This window comes from Nyctibius grandis, chromosome 10, assembly GCF_013368605.1.
Source record: "Nyctibius grandis isolate bNycGra1 chromosome 10, bNycGra1.pri, whole genome shotgun sequence".
Classification (NCBI taxonomy): Eukaryota; Metazoa; Chordata; class Aves; order Nyctibiiformes; family Nyctibiidae; genus Nyctibius; species Nyctibius grandis.
Genome location: NC_090667.1, coordinates 17327771 through 17347224, shown reverse-complemented (window position 1 = coordinate 17347224; position 19454 = coordinate 17327771).

Sequence of the window (19454 nt, the reverse complement as noted above, 5' to 3'; positions counted from 1 at the left end):
CTACACTGTCATTTTATGACTCCTTTTTCATTTAAAGCGTGCCCACAGGTGTTTATATAAAGGAAGGGTAGAAAAAATTTGCCTGCTGGACTAGTCTTTTCTTAATATTTGTCGAGACATTATTCACCTCTACCATCTGGTCTCCCCTATAATAAGAAGCATCTTTTGACATTATTATAGGAGGGAAGGAAGGGACAAGTGAATATTAAAACTATATCCAAGGAAGATCTTAAGAAACATGAAGGGGAAGGAACAGGCGGATAGAGTGTTCTACATTCAGCTCTATCACCAGATTACCTGTTCTCCTCAATTCAAACACTAACTTTCTGCACCTGCTTTCTCTCCATATTTTGTCCGCTTCATCTTTACAACTTTTTGCAGCAAGTGCCAAACCTCCTACCAGATCCATCCTGATCCCAGTTCGATGCCCCAACAAGTATTACAATACAGTAAAAAGGATAACCGGGGAGTTTTCTCCACCTGCAGGATAGATAGAGCTGGGCAAAAAGTGAGGGAAAAATAGTCTGACAATTATACAGAAAAATCTGTGTTTTTTCAACACTTCTTGAGCACAAATGTTCTTGTAGGTACCTGTGGGAAAATCAACAGTAACCGCCAACTTGCCACCAATGACATTTAGGGCAATAGGAAATGGTTCCTTAAATATAGTTTCTCTATCAGAAAACAGAAGCATTATCCATTTAAGGTCTAACTCCACCTAGAAACAGAACAGGTAGTAGGTGTTCAGTCAGTCATAGACATGTGGGATGGCAGGGGCTTCGGGAATTCCTCTTTCACCATTAGTTGCACTGGGACATCTAAACACCCGAACCCTCTGTGTGAAGTATTGTCTAATCTGTCCTTTAAATCCTCCGCTGAAGGTGAACCCAAGATCTCCCCACAGTACCTTTTTCCAGTTCCATTTTTCACCACATGGGGAAAAAGTTCCCTTCTTATCCACCCTAAATCTCACTTCCCTCCTTCCACTTACCCACCTACAGCAGACACTGAAAAATCCCTATGACAAGCTCCTAACTCTGGAAGATCATTATTCTGTTGCATCCTTTGCCCTTCAATTCTTCATTTTTTCTACTCCAAACTCAGTTTTTTCCAGCTTTCCCTCTTTTGCACTGTTTTCTAAACATTTCATCCTTTTTGTTACCCTGCTCTGGATTCTCTACAGTTCACCTACATCTCCAAAAGGTTCATGCCAAAAAGTGAGATCAGGTACTCCAACAGAAGTCAAACCTAGTGCTGTACGAGGAGGAGAACATCACCTCCGCAGTCTTGTCCAAGATACTACTGTACGCTGCAGAATAAATGTGCCCTTCTGCTATGACAGCACTTCATTGACTCAAAGTTTGTGATCCATGATAATTCTCAAGATCTTTCCTGCCACACTGCTACCCTGACAGATATTCTTTATTCTGTATTTGTGCATTTGATTTCTCCCTCTTAAGTGCAGCACTTTGCATTTGTTTTCACTGAATTTCATTTTGCTGATATCCGGCTCGACGTTCAATTTTTCTAGATCATTTTGAATTCTGATAATGCATTCCAAAGTACATCCAACCCCTCCTAGCTCAGTGTTGCCTGCAAATTATATAAGCATATTTCCCATTCCATTGCCTAAGTTGTTAAAGAAACTATTGAATAAAAGTAGGTCCAGGGCAGATCCTGGCAGGACCCCACTTGAAACGCCCTCCCAGTATGACAAAGAGTAACAATAACTATTCTTAGAGAGCTATGTGTCCAATCCAAATATCTTGAATTTCAAACTTTACAAAAAGCTGATCTGGAGTATTTGATATGCAAAGGAGCTGGAGGCCAAAGGATAATTCAGTGAATAATTTAAAGCCTAAGAGTAGGTTTGAGGAAAATCGCAATCTGTTGGTGGATGATTTGCCAACAGAAAGAGGAAGGAGAAGTCACTAGATGTGTTAGCTGGTACATCTGCCCAGCAGTGCTGCAAAAGGCCCCCATGCAGGCACTGCATTCTTCTCATCAAATGCCTGCACACGCCTCTCATTGATACAGCAATGAAAAGAACAAATGGCAAAGCAACCACAGTAACTATCTTCTGCAGACTGCGCTACAGAGGACAGCGCTCTCCCAAAAGGCACTTCCAGCCATGAACCCCATCATCGAGTTTCTCCCATCTTTATCAGCCTGGAGCTCATCCCCAGGCCATCATTCAGCCATCCTGTGACAGATACTTGAATGTTAAGAGTGGTATTTGGCAGGACATCTACCTGAGGATCCCCAAATACACCGATAATGTGCTGTGAGGAACTAATCCTCACAGTCTTAAGGAGTAAATCTGATCTCAGCACATTGCTACCAACTCATACTTCTGTAAGTGGAAGCAGAACTGGGCACCTCAAGATGGTACACTAGTTTGCTATTTTCATCTGGGAGACAGAACAAGTTCAGCAAGAAGTGCTCTGCCGTGCGGGGCATCTAATCAAGCCACTTACAAGCTGTATAAGCAAAACTGAATTTGGTTGCCTTACAACAGGACCAAATTAGTTATTGAATTTACATCTGAAGATCCAGCTCAACTATTCCTGCTGCTATGGGGATGGTCCTGTGAATGGTAACTTGAATGGGTGGCTCACATACTTTGACCTCTTATACAACAGTGGCAGAAGCACCAGCACGCAACTCCAGGACTGTAACACAAGCAAAATAAGTCAAAGGCAAGGGCTACCATTACTGGAGATGTACTGGTGATACCTCCAATGTGCTACCCAAAACAATTAACTGTTTTATTTGGAGCCAAAGTTAACCTAATGCCTTAGCCTCCTTGCTTTTTTGAAAGCTATGCCCTTATTTTACATCTTGAAACTGGATTTCTATGGCACACTTGGTAAAGCACATCAGGAGCAAGAGAAGCCTGCGGGTTCCACCATGTTTGCACTCTCGCTGTGCAGGATTAGAACTGGGCTCCCGATTTCAGTGCCTGTCACAAATCTGGACTTGAAACACAACAAATTAATAAATAAGTGAATAGGTGTCAGTTTTATGAAGCACGTTACCTGCATAAATTTCACCCAGTGCTGCCACTTGTCATTTCAGCATCCCTTGAGACCCCAATGGCTCATAACTCTTGCACGTCACTTTGAAACCCATGATACAGATGAAGTTTTATGATAAAACCTTCCTCCTCGCTGACTCCTGTTTCACAGACGCGATCCGAGTGTAGGCTGAAGAGATCCCATCCCCCACGGCAAAGATAAAGTTACAGAGGGTAGGTCTTAGTAAGGATTTTGCAAGCAGTATGAATTATTAAAGTCCTTTATGATATAATGACAGACATATCAGGTTATTTGTTTATTCTGTGTATAATTCATGACTCTCTTGGGAGCTAGACAGAAGTAGGATAGATTGTTGCATCATCTTGTTCATTCCAGTAAATCCTCATCACCAGATGGAAGGCTGAGCCACCCCAGAAGACAGAACATCCACACCTTGCTGGATCTGCACTTTTGGTTGGAGATGGGAGAGCTTTTTTCACAGCCTGGAGAAATAGTGAAGCTGTCACTCAAGTATATCAGGCTAGATGGCTAGAAGATGACAGCCGGGTAGTGCTTCTGTATCATGCCACCAGAACACTGTCACCTAAAGCATATGCAAACAGCTTTGAGATTAGATGCTATGAGTTGCCCCATGCTCCGGTATCATTGCTCAGCAACAGCAGGACTATCCAAGCTGATGCACGCTCCTGCAAGACTTTAGGATAGTTCACAACCACCTCCTGGCTACACAAACAGTAAGACACTGGACAAAGCAAAACAGTTGCCCTTGCTTGGCTTATTTGTGTAAAGAGTCTGGTCAAGATAAGAGACAGAGCACGACAGAGAAGCACCATGTCGTGATGGTTGGAATGGCATTTTGAATACATATATTGTAGTCATCTCTCACTTCTCTAGTGTGCTGTGTAAAAGGTGAGGGAGAGACGCCATGCCACAGCGGCAATGAGAAAATAAAGGATTGACTACAGCCCCCTACGAAGAGCTTTCCAGCACGCTCTTGTTCATGCAAGGTATTCCACCCAAGGACGCTTCTGCTGCCAGGAAGAGTCATGCTAATACAGAGTTGCAGCAAAACATAAACATGGCCAAGCTGAAAATGGCACACTGAGTAACTCTTACTAGCCACAGGACACCAGAGGACTGCTTTCTGTGTCCATCCTTCCCATTGCAGATTTCAGCTGATCAGAAACAGACTAAGCACACAGTGATTCATTGGGTCACTAACACACAAGCTGTATTAAGGAGTCTGATAGAGAACTAGTGACTAGTCAGACTTCTGCTGAATTTGTGTCTACAGCTTCTCTCCTTACCAAGAAAAGGTATCATTAACCTCTGCCACGAAGACCTCCTGCTACAAGAGCTATTTAGGGGCATCCATTGCCTTTATTCTTCAGCCTCTGACCATGTCAATCCAAGTCTCTTGGGGTTTCTGGAGTAGCCTCTCCCAGCATCATATGCAACATTCCTCAGGGGCTTTCTGGGTGTCACTGTCACTAGAAGTTTATCTAGTTAAATTCCCCATCTTGAACAACCCCTTTCCTCACCATCCCCCTACCTGAGAGATTCCTGGCTCCTAAGAGAGCGTTGCAATCACTGTTATTATAAAGCACTTAGCGATGCTCACTATTGCATCTCTCACCAGCCAAACACTCAGAACCCTGTTATTTCGTATGCAGTCGCCTTCATTTGCAGCAGCTCTTCATTGTATTACTCCCTTTCAGCAATGAAAGAAAAAAGGGGTAGGGGTGGAAAGCATTAAAAAAAATAAACAATAGTTTACAGCATTTTACGCCATTACCTCACTACTTTGTGATACACATCTAAAAGCTGTCTGCAGGACTTCTGTTGTAAGGTGGCATCCAGACATGCTCCAAGGCAGGGATAGTGGAAGCATGAAGCCCAGTTCAGTTTTGTGCCAGTGCCACTGCATCACTCAGCACTACAGCAACAGGGATGAAACCGTCAGCTTTCACAGGTCACCTCCTCTCTCCCTCTCCCCATCCAGCTGGGACAAACACTGCTCCCTCCACAGGGAAAAGCATATACATACAACCTTTCCTTTGAAAAGGATACAAGCCTATTGAAACGGAGGTCACTGAACCACACTGGAAATACTCACAAGTACTACAGGATTTGCTATAGACACTCAGGGTGTTGGTCCATCAGGCTCAGTTTCCCCATCTCCAGCCGCAGCCAGCTTATCACACCGGAGAGGATGTACCTCCTGTCCTGGAGGACCCCGCGGAAGGAGGATGCTGTGCTGGAGCACCTTTAGGAACGAGGATGCTGTGCCAAGCACCTTGGGAGTTCCCTGTGCTGCAAGTCAACACCAGTCTGCAACAAGCTGTCTCCCCTTTTAAATGGGAAGGGTCACTAGGAAATTCTACTGGAGCCTAAGCACAGGTGTGTGCTCTTCCTCGACAGATGCCTCAAGGTAATAAACCAGCAGTGCACCCACAACCTTGCTTATATCATGCAATTATCATAGTTATGGTGTATGCTCCCTCCCCTCACTATTGCAATATCATGATTAAAGCACAGACAGTGCAAAAGCCCATTAACATCATTTTGAAGGAACTGATCAACATTAAACATAATTTGGAAGGAACTGATCAACATTAAACTGTCAAATTCTCCTAATACGTCTGACAAAAATGTTTTCCATCTTTTCAGGAGGGGAGAACTGAGCTACAAAGATGAAACAGTAGTCTCAAATCCAGACAGACTTTCAGGAGTGGAGTCAGAATTGCAACTCAACCTCCTGTCGCTAAATTTGATGTTTGCCCTTGGAAGACAGCCCTCGAACATGAAAGCAGGAAACTCGCACTCCCATGGATACCTCAGAGTAGGTCTCCTCCCAGCCCTCACACACAATATGCTCACATGTAACTGAAATCTAAAAGATTACAAGATAATTCACTCTTCTGCTTTTCTAAATGACTATCAACATTAAAACCAAAAAATATCTGACATCAAAAACCCTTATGAATATAATTCCTCTGACTCTTTTCTGTAAGAGAGGAAAATCCCAGTCTCTAATGTGGTCCTCTCAATGGGGCCTGTGACATCACCAGCCCCTTTCTATTTAGAATAATGACTTCTTCCACACACCAAGAGATTTGAAATTACCTGTGAAATACATTTCCCTAGGCACAGGCTCAAGAAGCATGTAAATTACCCAGCTTAATGGCCTCTAGAATTTCTCTCCAAGACACACACATGGAGTGGGAAATGTTCAGATGATACCTCAGGTACCGTCTGAGGGGATAAACATCCAAGGGATGGTCAGGACCTACTGCTCTACAGTTCCCCCAGTAACCGGTCCCACTGGTGAGTGCTGGCCACAAGGAGACAATGAGCAGAAGAGATCCAATTCCAAATGAGTGCCTCATCAGCACAAAAATGTAATTTTAAAGAGAGTATTTCTTGGGAAAGGTGCCTGACTAAGTTACACAGCACAAGCAGCCAACGTAGGGCTTATGCAGCAGAGGACAGCCATTTAATTTGCAAAAGCCCAGTGCTGAGCGCGCTAAGCACTCGGCAGCTAGCCCTCTTGCCCTCCGCCTGACTACAGAGAACAGCACTGCCCAAGCTTTGAAGTCCAGGCATTCACCAGAGAATAGTGTCCTTCAGAGAAGCTTTTCATCCACAAGGGCAGTTCCCACTCTCCCAACACCAAAGAAAGGGAAAGATACTGTTCCTGGAGTCCAAATCCTCCTGGCCACGTTTCTGTTCTTGCAGTTGAATCTGATGTCTTGTTAGTATGTCGCAGAAGTTAACATTTATCCTGAAATGAAGAGCATGGATTCATTCAGAGGAACATAGGAGGAGGAATTACGTGATCTGGGTTGCATTTCCTGCTCCACCGCTGACATATTGGAGTCTCTGAAGCTTTAGTTTCTTCAGCAAAATGAGCAATAGGGAAGTGCAAGTGCTGTGACAAAGCGTGTGTAAAAAACCATTATAAGGAGTGGAAGATGGAGAACAGGACAAGACACTCATACGGCAAAGGGGAGGGGGCACAATCCCAAGGGTGCCATGAAAGAATTACTTGTCTCTCCAGGGAACAAGCCTGAGGCACACAAGCTTTGCTCCTGATGCTAGCCAAGACTGACAGGTTGGTCACCTTTTAATGTGTAGTGGATAGAAAGTAGGCCAGAAGATCAATCGAGGATAAGAGAACACCTGGAAGATAGGCCTGGCAATGGAGAAATGGGCCAAATTCCTCAGCGTCAATCTCCTCCAAGCAAAGGTGTAAGACAAGGTCTTTGCCGAGACTCTTTCAAAGTGAGAACCTGCCCTCATTCTCAGCCACAGGCATCTTGCTAACCCACATACTGCCAGGAGCTGTGGTATCACAGCAAGATTAACACAGGAGCAATTTTAACAAACAACAATTTCCAAGCTAATTTCCTCGCTCACAAGCATGCCACCAAGGGCTGAACTCTCTGCCTGGACTCCTCACAGCTATCTGTTCAGGATTAACCATACGTCACTGCCAGTAATGCAAGCACTCTGCTATACAGAAACTATAAGAAGATAAACACTAAACCTGAATATCATAGCAGTAGAAAAAAAAAATAGAAGAAGGAATGACATTGTAATAAATATTGTAGCCAAGCCAAATGAGGAAGCAAGGTGAGTTTCTTGTGGAAAACTAGACAAAAAAATACTATATACTTGGAATAGTCCTTGCTTTGGTCATGGGTTCTGGACTTTTGTGCAACGAACTTCACAAACCAGAACATTTGAACAAACTCCAGTTCACCCAGTACTGCAGGCTGGCTGCTCTGGTGCAGGATGAAACAGTGCTCTCACCACCAATTCCACCCAGCCCCTGAAGCACCAGGCTTGGCACATGAATCCTTCATCCAACAAGGGGCATACATTATTAAGTAGAGAAGCTGCAGGTATACGCACTACTTGTGGCCCCAGCATGGGCCTCAGGTAATGCAATAGCTGGAGCATTGCTCCCACAGCAAGTCCCTTTTCAGCTCACCAGCACCACACTGCAACCACTCTGATATTTCTCTGTAAGAAGGACAGGTACCATTTACTAAACCTTTCATTTCTGCAGCTGCTTGGTTTTCTCTGGAAGAAACTTCACACACAAGAATCCTCACGCTATCTTGTGGGATCTAATAATAAGTGAAATGGAACAAACACAGCAATGAGTAGATTTAACTAAGAATGCAAGTCAAGTATTACACAAGCTACCATGAAAACACCACATCTATTTTTCTAGCAAGTGGCAAACCTACTCTTCCACCAGCCAGCTGTGACTCCAGAGAACAGGATGGGGTCTGGCAGCCACTTCCCGATGAGAAGGCAGCCATGCGCTCAGTTGCCCAAGAGTCACCAAATAAGTGACATTTATTAAGTGGCCCTTATAAAATAAAAAAGGCTGCTTTCAGCACACATAATCACATTCTTAAACTGCACAAACCAGTAGTGCTTTCAGCACAAGGCTCCACTTGGAGTGGTGTCAAGAGAAGAAAGGCAGGAAAAGAAGGTTCCACACACCAGCACTGCCATAGGCAGTGCTCCACGCAGAGCACCGGCCTTGGGATGCAGCCTCAGCTCCGGCTTGGTAACGCTGTGCCTGCTTGAGCAAACGTGGCACCAGAAAGGCTGTCAGGACAGGGCTGTAAGCGTAGGAAAAGGCATGAGCTAGCTCAGCAGTCACAACAGTGAAGCGAGACCTCATGCCAAGATGCACCTGTCAGAGCCCTTTCGTACCTGGCTGCTCCACCCTCACGTCCAGGCAGGGAGCGCGGGGAAGCAGGGGGAAGTTGAGGGTATGAGGTTCAGCTGTGAAAGGAACGGCTTCTCTCAAAAGAGAGCCCCAGCCCCCAGCAGGAGGTAGGAGTGAGATAGAGCTGGTTCGATTTTTCTCTAAAGTAAAGACTAGATCAAAACAAATAAACATAGTGAGGAGCAAGTGACACAGAAGGGTTCAATTTAGCCTTAAGATGATGGGTAAAAAGGCGGTATTGATGTCAGAAATGCCAACACAACATTTGTGTTGCCGGGTCAAACAGGCGGGCAGGTGCTAAATGGGGTTATTTAGAAACTGATACCGAAGCATGAGCAGATAGTAGAGGTTAGATGCATTTCTTTTCTCCATCTCACAATAAAAATCACATCAGAAGCAACCACAACCACCATGATACTTAAAAGTTAAAAGACAAAGGCCTGAAAGTTGTCCCCGGCATAATCCCACAGCATCGTTACATCAGGGATTAATTTGGCCCAGGACCTAGAAAATTTTTTTGATGTTTCTCAGCTTTTAAACGTAACATAGCCGTAGCAAAGTAGAGCAGGCAAGCCTGACAACAGCAAATTCTTCTGCATCGTAACAAATCCAACATCAGGAAGAACGGCTCAGTGACGAGCAGTCCCACAGTACACAGCCAAGGAGGGGCATGAAAACATCCCTGCCTGTGCACAGAGTGGGGCCCTTTTGGGCTGATGCTCTTTTGGTGTGTGCTCTCAGAAGTGCTGTCATTCTGTGGGAGGCAAAACTATGTCAAGAGTTTGGTCACTGATTGACAATTATTAAGATTTCCCAGCAAACAAAACCAGAATAAATAAAAACCAAGAGCTGCATGAAGAAAAAAATATTGATGTTTTTCATACTCATGTAATCTACCCTCCTTCTTTGAGCAGGCAGGGGAGGAGGGGGAAGCAGAGTGCCCACGAAGCTGCGACGCATGCCTAGCTCACTATCCTGAAACTCTTTTCAGCTTGCAGGTCTTGAATAATTAAATGCTGTTTCTTCCACCTTTTTTTCCCCCTAGTACGCATGACACGCTGATGCAGAAGGTTTACTTTTACCTGGGCAACGGGCATCCCTCGCCCTGCAGAGGTCCTGGAAGCACATGAGCCCACATAATACATTATTTTTTTCCCGCCGTTGATCTCAAGAATGTGACGCTACAGTGAATGCTTAGTAGAGGCTTCTAATTTATAAGACTACCTCAGACATGAGGCAATGGTACTTTGGCTCCTCTTGGGTCTGCTGCGTTCGTTATGGAGCAATAAAAAGACATTCAACCACTCACAGCCCAGAATCTGACTCAATCTTCAACACTTGATAAAGTTGAATATCAGGCGCTTCGTTTGGCTTAAGTCTGTCTCTATCTTGGTGTCCATGTTAGGGCTGCCAAAAACCTGACTGTGAAACCCACCATACGTTAGAAAGGCAAACAAGGCACTGCATTCATGACCCTCGCTGTGTCATACTGTAGAGAAAGTGTTCATTGGCCACAATAAGAGAGATATTACTACATAAAATTTGATAGAGATGAGAATTTAAATACAAGAATATCTCTGATTCAACAGAAATTAAATCAGTGAGAGCTTTATATATTTTTGAAGCATAAGTGGCTTACACAAGGCTGGCTCTGAAAAATACTTCAAAATATGCCTCTTGTTTTCTTATTTGGAGGATGAATGTGAACTCAGACTTTGGATACTGGATTCTTCTGGACTGAAGAATATTAAGTGCTCACTGGAGAAGAAACAGACTGACAGCAAACAGACTGGCAGCTGGCAACAAGAGAAAAGTTTCAGGACCCAGCTCTCTTATGAGTTGAAAGGCATTGGTATTTATAAGGAGAATCATATCCTCATTGTCACTTCAACAGAGATGGATACAACACTCTTTCCCAATTCTTTCCACCAATTTAACAGTTTAAGGGGTAACTTTGTGCTCTGAAGGCCGAGAGGCTCGGAAGGCTGAAAGCTTGGGGGAGGCTCTATTTATCAACGAATGAGGGTACGCTGTGGCAGCTACGCCACGAACCTGCACCATGCCTGCCGCATCGCTGATTCTTAGCTCCAAAATGGTGTTCCAGCAGGGACCAAGGCAAGCTGGCACGCTGCCGCCAAGGCTCAAACTCTCATTGCCCTCGCTCTCCCTGTTGGGTAGCACCAACTTAATGCTCCTGTGGGCCACACATCTTCCAGGTTATCCTGAGCAAACCCCTCTGCTCCACAGCCACGTGCTCTGCACGCTCACAAGCCTTCCAGCCACAGAATGCCACACAGAAAAGCCTGACCAACGCTGGCTTGATCCTTCATTTGGTGGAACTCTGGCCAGTTCTGGCTTGATCCTTCATTTGGTGGAACTCAGGTAAGGAAAACTCACCAAAATGTGCATATACTTGAAAGAAACTACCCCTGCAGATAACATTCCTATGGATGGAAAGCTGCAAGCATTTTGGTCATGAGATTCTCACCCTTCTCTGTCCTTGCATCTGTACTCCCCATCCTTTCTCCCCCCACCCTCCCCTGAAGCACAAGTTGCTTTCCAACACTACACAGATTTTTGCTCCAATACACAGCATGATCTAACTAATTCACACTTCATTGCTCTGCACACCTCACCATTTGCACATGAAAACAGCAGTGTCTATCCCTCTACTTGCTGCCTGTTTCCTCCTCCTCCTCCATCCCCCACCTCCTGTACCTTCTCAGAAAAACTCTACTACTGAAGCTGCAGTGAAGAGGCTCACATTACCGGGACTCCATTGCTTTTACAAAACCTACTAGCATGTTGTGAAGCCTCATAAATAATTCAAGACAGACAACCTTTGTCAGGTAAATGAACGTGCCTTTTGTAATCCATCACTCCGGGTTTTCTATCATAGTGATACACATACTCACTGTAGGCACAATCCATATTGATTCATGAATTCCCCAAGTGTCAGTGCGGGACAGAATAGCAGAACAGTTTTGGCAGCAGCAGAACCCAAGGAAATCCAAAGTCTGCCCAGAGCTTTAGAGGACTGGTAACAGATACCCACTTGTGCAAAAGTAGCTCCAGTCTCGTCCACGCAAAGAGCACCTCCATTCCCACCGTTCGTGGACAATGAAAGGACGATCACGGTTGGGGGGGCAGGCCGGAGACTCATTCTTATTAAAGATCTCCTTTTCACTGCAAGAACTTCAGGGATTTTTGACATAAATCAGAACTAAAAATCATGCTGCATCCCATACTTCTTGGGTTTAATTCCACACACTTCAGTGGTGTTACTGCACAAAGGCACTTGGCTCATTAGAGATATGCAAACTCAACTTCTGTTTTGGCAACTGCGCCCAAGGCTTTATCATCATCAGAGCTGCTGAACTAAATGGTTTATATCCCTATTTAGCACCCAATCTGATTACTATCAGCAATTACCTCCTTTGGAGTTCTCAGCCTCAACTAGAAGCAAGAGGAGGAGGCCTCATCCTGGTTCTCCTGAAGGGCAGTCTCACATGGTCCTGGGAGAAGGTGTGCTGTACAACACCTCCTGCACCGTCCCCATCAGACTGAGAAGCAGCTTCCGAGGAGTTGGCATGGTAGGCTAATCACACGCAAGAATAATGACCTTGCGCAGCGTTAACGAATAGATACAGAAACTATAGACCGTGCAACCTTTGTCTGGCCTGACTGCCATTCAGACCCTGTGCCTCTTGCCCTGCAGCCCTTTCACCCATCACAAGCTGATCTGGCTAAAAATCCTCATCACTCAAGCACCAGTCAATGCGAGAAACACTTCGTTTTACAGAGAAAAAAAAATCTGAGTGAACATCTTTTATTTCTTATGATACTTATGACCAAGAGATAATGGCTGAGACAGAATTGGAAGGGTCGTAGGACGACTGTCAAAGTTATGAAGAAAATCCACATGCATTCTCTGAAAGATCAAATGATTCAGCCTAAAGAAAACCATGCCAATAGCTTGTTGACACAAACCAACTCTCCAGTAACAACAGTTTGTACAACCCCATTCCCCATGCAACCCAGCAATAATAAACTTGAGGATGAAGGTTGGATTACAGGAACAGCTCTAAAACAACAAAGTACTACCAACGCCCCAGAGAGGAAAAAATAATTTTGCTAACAAAACACCTTTTGCTTTCAAGAGGCTCCTAGAAAAGTAAATATCGAAACACTCAGATACCGTCCTTTCTTGCCGAATACTTCACTCAATTATTTTGCTTGGTAATGACTGTTTCTTTTATTTCATCCCACTTGAGTATTTCATTGGCTGAAAAAAGCATTGTCTGAATTGCACGGTTCATGCACATGTACAATGTTACAGTGTGCAGATGCCCCAGTACTTAAGCCCTCAAGGACCTTTCTGATGGCTTTTGAAGCCAAACACCAGGAAGCTCATTCAAGGATAAATTTTCAGGTTTCCATTTAGACCCTATGTAACCACCTTCAGCTTTTAAGGGGCTCTTGCACACATGCGTACAACACACACAAAGCTTCTTTACAAGGAAGCCTCTGAACTACGCCTGTCAACACCAAGCATGAGCCCATTTCTACCCTCAGGTCTACGTGCAGGAGCCTTATTGATTTCAGCGAGAACCCACATGCTCTCCCAAGAGAATTTAAATTAACAATTTTTCAATGTTTACAGTTGAAAAACTCAAACTCCTGAAACCACAATCTTGAAGGGGATCACTGCAGGCAGGGTACAGTGTTGAGGTGTCATGAGGACAGGTAAGAAAGCAGTAATGCCCTGCTCTGTGATGCCTGCCCCTTCCCCATGCAATACCTGAGCAGGAAGCATTCAGGAACGGTAACAGGAATGGAGAAAATTTTTTAAAATGCCAAAGACATATTGCAATGTTTTTTAAAAAAACATTTGGGCCTCTCCCTGGGGCTGTTCTTTTACCTCGGAGCAGTTCAGGGTGTCTCTGCGCAGCCCAAAGTGGATTCTGCCACTGATGCACAGCCCACATGGGGCTGTTGCAGGGACACTGGGTGTTTGTGCCTCCACTGGGTGCCAGCTCTCACAGAGGCTGCTCAGCCCTCACAGGGATGGTGACATTACCTGTCAGTCACTCATCGGGGTAGATTGCCCTCCCAGGGAGCTGTTGCTTTGCTCAGCCGAGTGTAGCAGAAGACAAGCAGGGCCATTTCCCCACTTCTTCTCTGTGCCTTTCTAGACAAGTTCCCTTCCCAAGCATCAAAACCATAACTGGAAGAGATTTTCTGACCGCACAGCAGGCGGGCAGTAGAGCAAGAGCAGGAGCTTCCTCTACATGGCATCCCACAAACCCTAAAACATCCAGTCCTAATAGAGTTATTTATTTCAAGCCCTGCTAGCCCAGATGTGCCATCACTACCAGCATCATTAACCTCATTTGGGCTGAAATGACACAAGTACAAATCAAAACCTGCTAAAAGGAAGCAATTAATTTGGTAGAGACAGTCTCAAGCCCACCTTCCAGTGGTGATGGGCACCTATTAGGCCTTATTGCTCTCAGCAGGGAGCCTTCACTGCTCACTATCTCACAGGAAACACTGGTAACACTCTCCAGCTTGCTGCCCAGAACTCCTGTCTGCATCTGACAAGTGCTAAATCTCATGCCAGAGAGGCAGGACCAGACCCTGGTGCCCAGGTGAGCGCTTTCCCCTGCAGACATCCCTTTCTCCTCTGGCTGGCTGGTCAGAGATGCCCTGCAGAGCAGCGATGAAGCCAAGCCTCACCAGCGGACGCGCAGCAATTCGGCGCACACCTGCTTCCTCACAAGAAGCAAATGGCTCACCACCCTCTAGCAGATGGCAATTTTCTTTCAAGCCCCAGTGACAAAAAGCTTTTCTGCAAAGTGAGGAGGGGGTTTGTTCCACTCCCGGGTGGCAGCACTGGCAGCCACATTCTCCAGCACTCACGTGCACAAAATCCCCAATAACGGGAGGCGACGGCAATACAGGTGCAGGACTCCTCTAATTGACCAGGCTTTCAATCATCTCATACCAAATCTCTCAGAAATTCAAGCAGAGGTTGTTACCATGCTGCCACAGGAATCCCTCTGCATCCTATTTAAAAGAAAAATTAACTGCAACCAAGAGCCTTTCTTTCCACAGCCATTAATCCCGTTGACCACACAGATGCATGTTCTTGTACGTGACCATTCCTAAAAGGAGCCCTGTCAGTCAGTGGACATCACCTAACGTGCCTGCCCCAATGGGTTTGTTCCAATCTGGGATTTTGCTTTTTAAATCTCAATGAGAAATTTCCCCTTTGGACAACTGCCTGAGCCGAGCCTTCCTTAGCTCAGCATAAGATGATTAAAACCATGCTACCCGGGAGGAGAGAGATAATGTGGAACACCAGCGATTTATCAGGGACGGAACCAAGAATCAACACACAGAACCACTGATGATAATTAATACAATTGTAACAGAAAAAAAAAAAAAAGAAAATTGTTCTTTATTTTCTTCTTCCCCTCCCTCAGGCAAAATATCCTAATCATTCAGTCTGCTGCCTGTCAGAATGAAACAGTTCCGAGGCTGCTTAAAAAAGCAGCCTCATTTTTGAGAGTCCTGTAGTGAAAGATGACTTGAGTGATTCACAGAGAAAACCTCCAAAGACAAATAAGGTTTCTAATCAATGCTCTGAATCATTCACTGTTGTTACATAGGTGCATCGTCCAAAGTAGGAGAAAATTGGCTCATAATGGCAAGAATTTAGCAGCCCGTCTCATCAGCTCAACTAAGCTTCTGACCAACAAACCTTCCAAAAAGATTTAAGTTACATCCAGCATCTTTAAAAACAAGAAGGGTGCTGACAGGGAACTACTCAGAGGGGACTGTCAATTAAAGAGTGTTGTTCAAGCTTTGCTGCAGCTCTTACTCCCATTAAATATTTCCTTCCCGAGAAGGAATCACAGCAGCCCTAGGGCAGAGCTCACAAGGCATTTCAGCCCACATGCTACAGCATTAACCTACTGCCCAGCAATTGTGCATCATCATCAAATATCCATTTGTGACTCTTCTTTTCTCTGGGTTCACAAAACAGGTCATAAGGGGAATAAAACAAGCAAGAAGATACCAGGTCAGGGTGAGGTCTTGCATCCCTTCTGTGTCTCTTCGGCTGCAGCCAGACAGCATTACTTTCCACCAGAGGCACACACAGAATTAGTGGCCTTTTCAGAACCGTTCCTTCATATATGCAAGAAATTACGTATCTTTGTCACCAGGTCCAGTTTTTACCCATCTTGCCTCTCTCAGTAGAGGATCAGGCCCACTCTGATACGAGAGCAGAGAGCTAATGAAACCTATCCCAGTAAACCCCACCGAATTATCTGGAATAAAACTGCTTTGGCTAAAAAGCTGGCACGGTTTATCAGAACAATATAGATAATAATCAGTCTGGGTGAGGGAAGGCCAATCCATTATTTACAAATTATATGCCTCTCTTAAGTACGTCTCTCCCGGTATAGGAACCTTTTATAAAACTTTCTGCAGTTAGAAAGAAAACACAGTTCCGACTCGTAAACCTGTACCCAGAAGAGATTTATTCTACGATATGATTCTGCATTCCAAATTTAAGAAGAGAAAGCAACAACTTACAACGCCTGAAAAGCTGCTGAAATATCCAAAACATCCCACAAACTTTATCTGTGCTTCACCATGTACATAATCCCCTTTACTTCTATAGAGATCTCATGGAAATAAAGATTATTCATGTGAGAGCAATGCTGGGTGAGGCCATAAGGCTGTGGTACTTGGATGGGAATTGGCACGTTCCCTTTCCTCCCCCTGTGGGTAGACATTTCCCAGGGTCTTATTCTGAAGAATTTCTGTATTTACGTGACCACAAGAAAACGGAACCCATCGGCTCCCAAAGGTCAAAGATATTTAGACATACGGATACAAGATCCAAAAGAATTCAGAAAGAATCTGTTTTGAATGGGAGGTATTTCTGAATAAACAAGGAGTGCAAACAACCGTGCCTTCGGTGAAGCCAGATATTAACACAGTAAGCTACAGCTCTCCCAAATAAACAATGCTGTTTCTTCTGCCGATAAGCCTTCTTTCCAGAAGGCCTGACTACATGCCTGTAAAAATGTACTTTGAGATCAAAGACGTTAACCTAAAAGGCTTGCAAAAATACTTCCTATGGCATATATATATAACCTATTTCTATTCTTAAGCAAATCAAAAATGACAAGAAAATTGTGACATAAAGCAGTGCACATCCACTGGGGCAGCACAAAGTTAAGGGCAACACTGCTATTATTAACTCTATGTCATTGAAATCTTTCCCCACCTTCAGAAACGCAGACTGTAAGGACACGGTGTCAGCCTTTACTTTGAATCATCTGGATTTGTTTTTTCAGTTTTATGTCAACAAACCTCAGCATTTCATAACGGAGATGACAGCCCCTTAAAATACATCTCGGCAAGATCTCTCATGGCTGTGTGGAGGTGGACAGGGCTTCGGGGTTATCACAGTACGCAAGAGAGCCGAATGTGTTAGCAAATATTCCCAAACATTAACTTCCAAAACGTCCGCTGTCTTCCAACAAATCTATTTATATCCTTCCTGCAGCGACTCTCCAGTCCCCCACCCCCTCACCCAAATGAGCTGCTTTCCGACTTTCCCTTTCAATAGATTACAGGCAATTTCTGGCGGTCCAGAGGGAGGGAGAGGAAGAACCGCCAGCTCGGATAGCCTGTGGAACTGTCCACCTATTATTAGTTTGATTATTATTTGATTATTATCCTCAAACTCCGGTGGGTACGGCCGGTTGTGGGTACCATATTGTGTGCTTAAAACGGGGCGGGGGGAGAAAAAAAGAAGTCCTTCTTCGCCTGTCCCCCCTCTCGCCACATTAACGCTTCAGCAGCCGCCCTGCACGCCGGCACCCGCCGGGGAAGTTTCTGCTTTCCAGCAACTTTGGGTCCGTTCCTCGCCCCGCGGCTCCGGCGGCCGGCAGGGAGCGGCCGGCCCCCCCCGCGCCCGCCCGCATCCAGCGCGGCACGGCACGGCACCGGCCGCGGGCACCGGGCGGGCGCCCGCCGCGGCCGCTCCCCCGCGCGGTGCCGGCAGGCCCCGGGGGCGGACCCGCGATGCGCCACCGCGCCGGGCCCCAGCCGAAGCCGAGCCGCGCTGGCGGGGGGTCCCGGCCGGTACGGCGGGCACTTACGTGTGCTGCTGGGGGAAGCTGTAGCCGTGGGCGGCGGGGCGGCGAGGAGAAGCAGCAGGGCCAGGTGGCCGCAGAGGGCCGGGGCGACGGGCGCCGCGCTGCCGGTCGGAGCCGCCATCGCCATGTTTCCATTAACGGCGCGGCGGGGAAGGGGCAGAGGCGGCGGCGGCCCCGCGGGGCGGCTCCCCCGCCGCCACTCGTGCGATGACGCGCGGCAGTCCTCGGCAGGGGGGCAGCGCCGCGCCGGCTGCGGGCGGGCACCCACCGGCGGCCGCTCGCCCGCTGCCTCTCCGCGGCGGCCGGCACTGAGCGCCCGCGAACCGCTACTTTCCCTCAAATAGGCGGGCAGGCAGCCGGCCGGCCCGGCCCTGCCTCCTCCCCGCCCGCCTCCCTCCCTCCGGCCCCCCGCGCCGCTCCGGCCCCCGCCGCCCCGCCGCCGCCGCGCATGCGCCCCGCTCCGCGCCCCCCCCCCATCCCGCCGGTCCCGGCTCCGCGTGGGGAGGTGCGGGCGGGCACCGGGCTGGCGCCCCCCGGCCTCCCGCCGCCAGCCCCCCGCTCCTCGCCCCGCCCGGGGTCTGTCCCCCGTCCCCCGCCGGCGGGGGGGAACGCAGGCGCCTCCCCGGGCACGGCGGCGGGTCCCCCCCGCCCCGGTCCCGACCGAGGGGGGCCCTCGTGGGCTCCTTCCCATCTTCCAGGCGGGTGCCACCCCCCGCGGGTCTGTCCCTGCCATTCTTGCCGGGTACCGCGTTTTTCTTCGGGGCCACCTCCCGGAGACAGAGCAGCGTATGGGAATCTCCGGTTATGTTAAATCATGATAACAGCAGCGATGATGGCTTTCTTTAAGCACGTTATGACTTTGGGGAGCGTTTGTGAGCGTGACAAGAGGGCAGGCTAAAAATTAAAAATAACAGAATTAATAAACACAGCCCGAAGTCACCAGGGTTTCAGAGCCAGACTTTTGAAGGCCTGGATTTTGCAACAGTGTTCTCTGGGTAGCTGCAGTATAATTTCACCCTCTCTAAATACACACCCAAGCTGCTCGCCTTCGTTGAAGCTGACCACGGGCAGCTCCCAGGGACAGCTGGCAAAGGCAGAGGCAGGAATGCTGCCCACATGCTCCCTCATTCCCTCCCCAGACAGCCTAACCCCGGACAATCATGGGCCAGGGAATTCGTACCTAGCAGCGCTTTGCCCTCTAACTTCAGAAAAGGTGTAACATTGGCAAGATTGCCAGTGCCTGGACAGACCTCTCGAGGGAGAGCCTGACAGACCATACATCGGTGCTTTAAAGATGCAAAGGCTCCTTGGTCCTGCCCGCTAGAACAGCAAGGAGCAGCAGCAGGACAGGAACCCCTGGCAGTTTAGATCCCAGCACAGAGGTGTAAAAGCCTTCCAGCTTTTACAGGGAGGAGGATTTCGATGGGGAGGAGTTGCTTCTCTGAAGCACTCCGTGCCCCGGGTTTGCAGGAGGGGTTTTAT